Raw genomic sequence first — 10,721 nt, forward strand, 5'->3', positions numbered from 1 at the left:
TAACAACAACAATAATAATAACATTAATAATAATAACTATAACAATAATAATAATAATAACAACAACAATAATAACAACAATAGTAATAACATTAATAACAATAACAACAATAATAATAATAATAATAATAACAACAACAACAATAATAACAACAATAATAATAACATTAATAATAATAACTATAACAATAACAATAATAATAATAACAATAATAATAACATTTATAACAATAACAATAACAACAACAACAATAAAAACAATAATAATAACATTAATAATAATAACTATAACAATAACAACAACAACAATAATAATAGTAATAATATTAATAATGGCAATAATAATAATAGTAACAATAATAATAATAACATTTATAATAATAACAATAACAACAACAATAAAAACAATAATAATAACAACAACAATAATAATAACATTAATAATAATAACTATAACAATAATAATAATAACAATAATAATAACATTTTTAATAATAACAATAACAAAAACAACAACAACAATAATAATAGTAATAATAATAGTAATAATGGCAATAATAATAATAATAACAATAATAATATTAATAATAGCAATAATAATAATAACAATAATGCTAATAATGCAGAGCTTCGCCGTTTTTAAAGCCTCTCTTGTAAAAAAAAAAGTACATTTGAAAATTCATGGATGATAACAATATCCAAAATAGTTTTCAAATCACATTTAATATGGTCTGCTTTTAGTGCTTCACACTTTTTTTTTGTTTTTAATCATTTTTTGTTTCAAGAGTAGGCCTTAGGTCCGAGATTTAGAATAAAAATGACTTGTAAAATGTTTTCTCCATTTAAAAACAATAGAGTAGTGAAAGAAGACGTCACTTAGGTCAGATTGTGTGTTTTCTTGCACAGCTGGATGTTGGACTCATGAAAATATGTGTTAGCATTGGCCAAAACTGATTAGCTGAAGTCACACCAAAGCGACAGCCAACAGAGGATTGCACTTGGTCTTAAAGCCTTTTCATTGGGTTATTTTGATTATTTATGATGTCATAGCAGTCAAAACAGGACAAATGAGCTCATGTATGGGACAAATTCTGGACCTTTGTCAGTGAGGAGTGGAGGTCTTCCAAACCCCCCGAACTCCCCCCGGCTACGGGCCTGTATATATATATATATAAATTCCTTCACACTTCTGACTTCTCTTAACAGGAAGAGTTAACATTAGTTTTATGTGATAAACTTTTCGTCCCGTCAGAGTTGTCAGAAATAAATTCAGAATCGAGCAATTCCAGCGTAATGGATGTGACATTAGCAGTAAAAAGTCAAAACATAGATCACATAGAAAGGGTTAATATAATATTGAAACATCAGTATTATGTTTATATTTTCCAAAACAACTAAACACAGTCATGGGGTCAGAAAAACATCAATCTGTAAACATTTATTATATTTTAAATAAGGAAAATAAACATGCGGATGTGACCAGAAAAGTCTGAGTTTACAGTATACAACATACTTTGTAGAAATTCTGTGAGTTAAACTGCACAACCCAACAGAAATAATGCTCATCCACAGGATAAGAGTCGCTGACTATAGAACAAGCATGACTGAGTTTATTTTATTTGACATTTTCTGCATTTATGATGTACACGCTCCGTTATGGGTGTGACAGATGTGAAATTGGCACTTGTGTGACTTTAGTAAATCAAATATAATAGTTTGAAAACACTGTCAGAGACATTTTCGAGTATTTTTACACTACTGTAAAATACTTGCTTACGCAAACAACTCAGAAAAGGTTTCATTATTTTGGCAAAAACATAATTGTTTTGATGGCATGGTTGTCATTTGCATGGAATTACTCAATCGCAGGATACTCAGTCATAACTCTCAGATGAAACAGCTGTAATTGCGATATACAGTATATGTACAGTATGTCGCAAGGAAAAATAAGTAAAAATTGCGAGACAAAGACATGCAGCTCTTGTTGGAATTGTCTAAAAAAAGACAATAACAAATAAGGTGACATGGCGGCTCAGTGGTTAGCACTGTAGCCTCACAGCAAGAAGGTTGCTCGTTCGAGTCCAGGCTGGGTCAGTTGGTGTTTCTGTGTGGAGTTTGCATGTCCTCCCCATGTTGGTGTGGGTTTCCGCCGCATGCTCCGGTTTCCTCTACAGTCCAAACACATGCGCTATAAGGAATTGATTAACTAAATTGCTGTAGTGTATGAGTGTGTGTGTATGGGTGTTTCCCAGTACTGGGTTGTGCCTGGAAGGGTATCTGCTATATAAAACTAGCTGGAATATTTGGTGGTTCATTCCACTGTGACGACCCTTGATGAATAAAGGGACTAAGCCAAAAGAAAATAATTGAATGAATGAATAGCAAATGGCATGCACCTTAATGTAAAGCTGCATTGGAATGATAATTATTGTGAAAAGCACTATACAAATGAACTTGAATAGCAGAGTTGACAATAGCAGAGTTGACAATAGTAGAGTTGACGATAGTAGAGTTGACGATAGCACAGTTGACGGTAGTAGAGCTGACGATAGCAGAGTTGACGATAGCAGAGTTGACTATAGTAGAGTTGACGATAGCAGAGTTGACGATAGTAGAGTTGACTATAGTACAGCTGACGATAGCAGAGTTGACAATAGCAGAGTTGACTATAGTAGAGTTGACGATAGCAGAGTTGACGATAGTAGAGTTGACAATAGTGAAGTTGACGATAATAGAGTTGACGGCAGTAGAGTTGACGATAGTGAAGTTGACGATAATAGAGTTGACAATAGTGAAGTTGACGATAGTAGAGTTGACGGTAGTAGAGTTGACGACAGTGAAGTTGACGATAATAGAGTTGACAATAGCAGAGTTGACAATAGCAGAGTTGACGATAATAGAGTTGACGGTAGTAGAGTTGATGATAGTGGAGTTGACAATAGTAGAATTGACGGTAGCAGAGTTGACCATAGCAGAGTTGATGATAACACAGTTGACGATAACAGAGTTGACAATAGTAGAGTTGACGATAACAGAGTTGATGATAACAGTTGACGATAACAGAGTTGACAATAGTAGAGTTGATGATAACAGAGTTGACGATAGTAGAGTTGATGATAACAGAGTTGACAATAACAGAGTTGATGATAACAGAGTTGACAATAACAGAGTTGACAATAGTAGAGTTGATGATAACACAGTTGATGATAACAGAGTTGATGATAACAGAGTTGATGATAACACAGTTGATGATAACAGAGTTGATGATAACAGAGTTGATGATAACAGAGTTGATGATAACACAGTTGATGATAACAGAGTTGATGATAACAGAGTTGACAATAGTAGAGTTGATGATAACAGAGTTGATGATAACAGAGTTGATGATAACAGAGTTGATGATAACACAGTTGACGATAACAGAGTTGATGATAACAGGGTTGATGATAACAGAGTTGATGATAACAGAGTTGAAGATAACAGAGTTGATGATAACAGGGTTGATGATAACAGAGTTGTTGATAACACAGTTGACGATAACAGAGTTGAGGATAACAGAGTTGATGATAACAGAGTTCATGATAACAGAGTTGAAGATAACAGAGTTGATGATAACAGAGTTGATGATAACAGAGTTGATGATAACAGAGTTGATGATAACAGAGTTGACAATAACAGAGTTGATGATAGTAGAGTTGACAATAGTAGAGTTGATGATAACTGAGTTGACAATAGTAGAGTTGATGATAACAGAGTTGATGATAGTAGAGTTCATTATAACAGAGTTGACAATAACACAGTTCACGGTAGTAGAGTTGACGGTAACTGAGTTGACGATACTAGAGTTGACGGGTGGACAATAACAGTGCTGACGGTAGTAGAGTTGATATTTTCCATCATTTAGCACTTTAGCTGCAGATGCTAACCTCACAGCAGACTCCACATGAGTGTCTAACACACACTCATGTATTTTCATCATATTATTGTTTAAAGCGTGAATTGACTAAAATATGACAGTAACAGAGTCGATTAATCTACTATTGCTGAATCCTGAACATTAATGAGAGAAGAATAACAACACGCCTTAATGCCTTCCAGAGTTTCCCGCCACAGGAAGTGACATCATGTGAGCTAGTCACATGCTTTTTCTATCAGTGCTTTACAGATTGATCTGCCTTTTATAACTGAAGGAACAGTTGAGCAGAGACACAGAGACACACTCTAAATGTGCTTCAAATCACTAATAATACAGAAAATAGTTGCTTCATGCAAATGTTTTAGAGCAGTGTCCTTCATTGTGTGTGTGTGTTTGCGTGTGTTTGCATATGTGTGTGTGCACAGGTTGTCAGAGCTGCTGGTGTCTGATGGAGTGTGTGTGTTAGGCTGGATGAGGAACTCAAAGGCACAGTGCAGACGTGAGCAAACACACACTATTATCTATTTCATATTTTAATGAGATATGTTTTATATTTAATCTTGGTTTAATTATAAGGAAATGTGTCGATTATTAAAACTATTTAGTTGTAATTTAATGTTAATAATAATGTTTCCAATTATTAATATTTTATCATTTAATATTTGTATTTTATCTAAATAAATAGATTTAATATGTAATAAAGCTGAATGTAGTGTAATGTAACCAAACATGGCCAAATAGCACCGTTAATAAAGCCGAATGCAGTGAGGGCAATTTTTCAGAAAACTGTTCTGAACACACACACTCCTGCTGATGTGTGTTGTGTGTGTTTGCGCAGCGGTGTGTGAGTCGGGCTGTAAACACGGAGAGTGTGTTGGTCCAGATCAGTGTCTCTGTCATCCAGGATACACCGGCAAGACCTGCAGCCAAGGTATGAGTGTCTCACACACACACACACACGCACACACACAAACACACATGCGTGTACACATACTCTCAAAAACTGTCATACACACATACAAAACTGCACACCCTCATACATACAAACTCACACAAATGCACATGCAGACACACACACAGACACGGATAAACACACAAACAGATGCACACTCAAACAAACACGCACACACACATACTCAAAAACAGACACACAATCTCTCACATACCAACTCACACAGCGGGAAACAGAAACGCACACACTCTTACACATACTAACTCACACATAAACACACATGTTCTCTCACGAAAACTCTCACACACACACACACACACACACACACACACACACAGTGAGAAGCACAGAAACACACAATGTCATACACAAAAACACACATAAAACCGAAACACAGAAACACACAGAGAGACACACAATGTCACACACAGACACATAGATACACACACATACAAACACAAAGGCACACAATCTCACAGATGTCAGTTTGCGCTAACACACACACACACATTGAATACACTCCTGTGTGAATATTCTCACAGCTCCTCAGTCTTTCCGTTATGAATATTAACACATGTGACATTGTGTCTGGTGACATCATGTGTGTGTGTGTGTGTGTGTGTGTGTGTGTGTGTGTGAGAGAGAGAGAGAGAGAGAGAGAGAGAGAGAGAGTGAGAGTGTGTGTGTTTTGGTCATTACCACACAGGTGTCCAAACGCTCTGTCCAATCAGACGCAGCGGTGTGTGCTTCAGAGGTTAGAGCTGGTGAATAATGGGATGTGTGTGTGTGACTGATGGCGCTCAAAGGCCTAATGGGATTCATATTCACCTCTGATTTACAGGACACACACACACACACACACACACACACACACCACAGCCTGTTTTCTTTGGCCTCCTGTCTCCTGTAAACTCTGAGGAATGTGATTATGATATATAATCCTCTGTGCGTATTATATCTGAGTGTGTTAAATGAGTCTTGCGGGTTTGTTGATTTAAGGACGTTCTGCTGGTATTAGTATTATTTTTGGGATGGGGTCAGTCTGATGATATTCTCACAGACACACACACACACACACACACACTAAAGGTCCCCTGTGTCTGAATTTATTTATTTTTTATTATTCATTACCCTAAACATGTGTCAGACACAGAAATCTCCCTCTAATGGTTTTCTTAAGTGTTTTCGTCTCTATAACATATACTGGTATATACTGGCATCCCAGGCAGCAAAGAATTTTGTCCCAGATTTGACGTTAATCTGGCACAGCAGACATTCATCCGGCACTGCCATACAGCATTTGGCCCAAACATGGCCCTGGTGTGGCAGAGATGGCACCATCTTTAAGTGGCACAGAATACTTGGGCCAAATATAGCAGGGGCGTAGATTTAGGGTGGACAGATGACGTGTCCCCAACATTATCCACCAACTACTGAAATGTCCTTACCAATAATTTAATTCACTTAGAAACATGGCGCTGTCAATATAAACGTAGACATGCCGAAAGGTTTAAATCACGTTCTCTCCTCGAGTCGCACCGCCCCCCAAATACATATGAACATTGTGATTGGCTGTGCCTTTCCCTGCTGTCATGTGAGAGGCTGATTTCAGATACAAGCAGCGCCAAAACCACTGTGCAGGGGGAATTTTCCTGTAAGGTGTGTGTGAGGTGTGTGACACACAGGCGAGGATGGCATTAATGGACATAAAGAGCTTTTTAACGTAAAGTGACAGTCACATAAACTCAAGTTCGCTACTGAATGTTTGCTCCAGCCTCCGCCACTGAGACTGCAGCTCTGCACGAGACGTTTGGCCAGCGGAGAAATTAAAATGGTCGTGTCCAACTGAGCCTGGTTTCTCTCAAGGTTTTTTTAATTCTTCACTTTCGCTATTTAGTGAAGTTTTTTTTCCCTCTCCGCTGTCGCCACTGGCTTGCATGGTTCAGGATCTGTAGAGCTGCGCATCGTTGGATTTGCTCTTCAGTGTTTGGACTCTCAGTAGTGATTATTAAACCACACTGAACTGAGCTCAACTGAACTGAACTTAAACACTACAAACTGAACTACACTGTTCCTATTTACTGTGACCTTTTATGTGAAGCTGCTTTGACACAATCTACATTGTATAAGCGCTATACAAATAAAGGGGAATTGAATTGAATGAGTTCATCATGATAATGCCGCTATTGCTAGTGTTTACCGCTCTTACGGTCAGTCTAATGTTATAGCAGACGTAGCCTGTGAACTCTAAGTGAACTGTCATATCAAGAAATCAAAGAAATAACACAAAAATGTGTCAATGAGTACAGAAGTGTTGTTCTGAAATGGCCTTCCCAGAGCCCTGACCTGAACCCTACATAAAATGAGTGGTAAACTGAAGAAAAGAAAGCTTTATATCTCTGGCGTTATAGGAATTTCAGAACTGTTCATGGGAGATGGGAAAATACGTTGAATAAAAGGTGACCCATCCCCAGCACCCAACCCCCCAAACCCCTCCATTTGCAGCTTTTTTTATTTCATTGAAAGCCATATTGTTATGGGAAGCAGACGGACAAGGAAGGTGAGTGAGTTATTGACGATGTTTATTTACAACACTTGAGCACACAAGGAGAACGGAGGAGAAGTGAGTGGAGTCTGGTTGTTTGGATGATCCTTGGTGGCAGGCTGGATGACTGATACTGAGGGAGACCGAATGCACACACCAGAGGGCTTGCGGGGAAGACAGACTGATGACAAACACAAGGCAGACAGGACACCGGGAACACTGGACAAACTAGGAGAGACAGAGAGCAGATAAGTACAATATACTGAGATTGAAATGCTAGTGATTACCAGGAGGTGTTCACTCAGAGTCCGCTTCGTAGGAACGAGACCGGACACTGAGTGAAGTGAGGTGTGTGCTTATATAGTGACTAAGTGATTGGGTGCAGCTGTGTGTGGTTAATACTCAGGTGACGGTGATCGTTGAGTGATGCTGGTGGAAGAGCCTGGCCAATCCGTGACATTACCCCCCTCCCCAGGGCCCGCTCCTGAGGGCCTATACCTCCGACGCCGTGGTGGTCTACCACGTCCACGAGGTGCTGGAAACTCGGGGTGATTGGAGTGGAACTCTTCCATAAGTGCAGGATCTAATATATCTGATCTGGGGACCCAAGATCTCTCCTCCGGACCGTATCCCTCCCAGTCGACAAGATATTCCAGCTGACCACCACGACGTCGGGACCGCAGAAGGTCCTTGATCTTGTAAATGGATCCGACTTCCGACATCAGTGGGGGAGGAGGTTCCTCTTCATGGCCAGGCTCTGCGGAGGGAATCAGAGGGTCGTGAAAGGGTTTGAGGAGTGAAACGTGGAATGTGGGGTGGATCCTATATTGTGGTGGTAACTGTAACTTAAACGTGACGGGGTTGACCTGCTCCAGGATGGTGAAGGGACCAACAAATCTGGGACTAAGTTTTCGGGAGGGCAGTCGCAAGCGGATGTCTCTGGTGGAGAGCCAAACTTTCTGCCCCGGCGCATAGCTAGGACCTGGAATCCTCCTCTTGTCGGAGACCTCCTTGGCTCTGCGAACTGCCCTCTGGAGATGGTGATGAGCATCGTCCCAGACCCTCTCGCTCTCCCGGAACCAGTAATCCACTGCGGGGACATCAGAAGGTTCGCCATCCCAGGGAAATAGTGGAGGTTGGAAGCCCAGAATACACTGGAATGGCGTAAGTCCGGTGGTAGGTTGCCGCAGGGAATTCTGGGCGTATTCCGCCCAGCCCAGAAACTGGCTCCAGGAGTTTTGATGACCGTGACAGAATGTTCTGAGGAACCGCCCCACTTCTTGGATCTTCCTCTCTGTCTGGCCGTTGGTCTGTGGATGATAGCCAGACGAGAGGCTGACGGTCACACCTAGGAGTCTGAAGAAGGCTTTCCATAGTCTGGAGATGAACTGGGGTCCTCGGTCCGAGACTATGTCTTCAGGTAACCCAAAGCATCGGAAGACATGGTTGAATAGGGTTTCGGCGGTTTCTAGGGCTGTGGGCAGACCTTTCAAGGGAATCAGACGGCAGAATTTGGAAAATCGGTCGACAATGACTAAAATGCAGGTATTACCTTCAGATGATGGGAGATCTGTCATGAAGTCAACTCCTAGGTGTGACCAGGGGCGGTTTGGGATGGGCAAGGGATGGAGTTTACCTGCAGGTAGATGGCGAGGACTCTTTGACATAGCGCACTCTCTACAGCCTTGAATGTATCTCCTCACATCCCTCGCCATGTGCGGCCACCAAAAGCGTTGGGATAGCAACGAGAGGGTGTTGTTGGTCCCGGGATGCCCTGTGCCCAAAGATGTATGGGTGGAATGGATCAGATCTACCCGTTGGTTTTCAGGAATGAAGCGACGATTGGGGGGACAGCCCGGCGGAGTCCTGGATTCGGGAGTGGCGATGACTGTAGGAGCGGACCAGGTGATAGGACAGACCGTGATCTGTTCTGGAAGGATTCTGGCTGGGGTCTCCATGATTTCTGGCTGATCATAAATTCGGGACAGTGCGTCCGCTCGGATGTTCTTTGACCCAGGTCGGTAAGATATGGAGAATTGGAATCGGGAGAAGAACAGGGACCATCGGGCCTGACGAGGACAGAGTCTTTTGGCTTCTTTGAGGTACTGGAGATTTTTATGGTCTGTAATCACCTGGAAAGGATGTTTGGCTCCCTCCAGCCAGTGTCGCCATTCTTCCAGGGCAAGCTTTATAGCCAATAGCTCCCGATTTCCGATGTCATAGTTTCTCTCCGCCGGGCTGAGCTTCCTGGAGAAATAGGCGCATGGATGGAGTAATGCTGGTGTACCATGATGTTGTGATAGGATGGCTCCTACTCCAGTTGTCGAGGCATCTACCTCGACCACGAACGGGATTTCAGGATCTGGGTGAGTCAGGAGTGGAGCTTGAGTGAAGGCTTGTTTGAGGGCTTGGAAGGCTGCGTCGGCTTCGGGAGGCCAGGAGAGTTTCTTGGGTTGGTTTTTGAGTAGGTTGGTAAGCGGAGCGGTAATGAGACTGTAGTTGTGGATGAAACGTCTATAGAAATTGGCAAACCCTAGAAATCGTTGGAGTTCTTTAATAGTTGTTGGTTTTGGCCAGGAGACAACGGCAGTGACCTTCCCCTCGTCCATGCGAACCCCTTCATGATCAATGATGTACCCCAAGAACTGAACAGACGGTAGGTGGAAGGAGCATTTTTCAGCCTTGAGGTACAATTGATGGTCTCTGAGGGTTTGTAGGACCTCCGCAACGTGGTGGCGATGTTCGGCCTCACTCCGGGAGTAAATCAGGATGTCATCAATGTAGACTATGACGGAGATATGGAGGAACTCCCGGAGGACTTCGTGAATGAAGTTCTGGAATACGGAGGGGGCGTTGACCAGACCATAGGGCATGACCAGGTATTCGTAGTGCCCTGTAGGGGTCACAAACGCCGTCTTCCACTCGTCCCCCTCACGTATTCTAACCAGATTTTATGCGCTGCGGAGGTCCAACTTCGTGAATACCTTGGCTGATCGGAGTTGTTCCAAGGCCGCAGGGACGAGAGGAAGGGGATACCGGAACTTTATTGTTCCTTGATTCAGAACTCGATAGTCGATGCAAGGACGCAGCCCTCCATCCTTCTTGGCCACAAAGAAAAAGCTTGAGGCAGCGGGTGACGTGGACTGGCGGATATACCCCTGACTCAGTGCTTCCTGAATATACTCCTCCATGGCCTTAGTTTCCGGAAGGGACAACGGGTAGATCCTACCTTTGGGCATAGGAGCGTCTGGCAGCAGGTCTATGGCGCAGTCCCATGGCCGATGTGGAGGTAGCTGGGAAGCTCTCTT

General features: G+C 42.0%; 1 long non-coding RNA gene across 1 annotated transcript in view; it reads left to right on the forward strand.

Moving 5' to 3' along the window:
- The window catches only part of LOC130217007 (uncharacterized), a 6,357-nt gene extending 1,377 nt beyond the window's left edge, over positions 1–4,980 (forward strand). Inside the window, exons 2-3 of the long non-coding RNA XR_008835848.1 lie at positions 4,342–4,415; positions 4,755–4,980. This is a non-coding gene — a long non-coding RNA (uncharacterized LOC130217007). The remainder of the gene's footprint in view (positions 1–4,341; positions 4,416–4,754) is intronic.
- The last annotated feature ends 5,741 nt before the right edge of the window (positions 4,981–10,721 follow it).

The sequence above is a fragment of the Danio aesculapii genome, chromosome 23 (genome assembly GCF_903798145.1).
Source record: "Danio aesculapii chromosome 23, fDanAes4.1, whole genome shotgun sequence".
In the NCBI taxonomy this organism is placed as follows: Eukaryota; Metazoa; Chordata; class Actinopteri; order Cypriniformes; family Danionidae; genus Danio; species Danio aesculapii.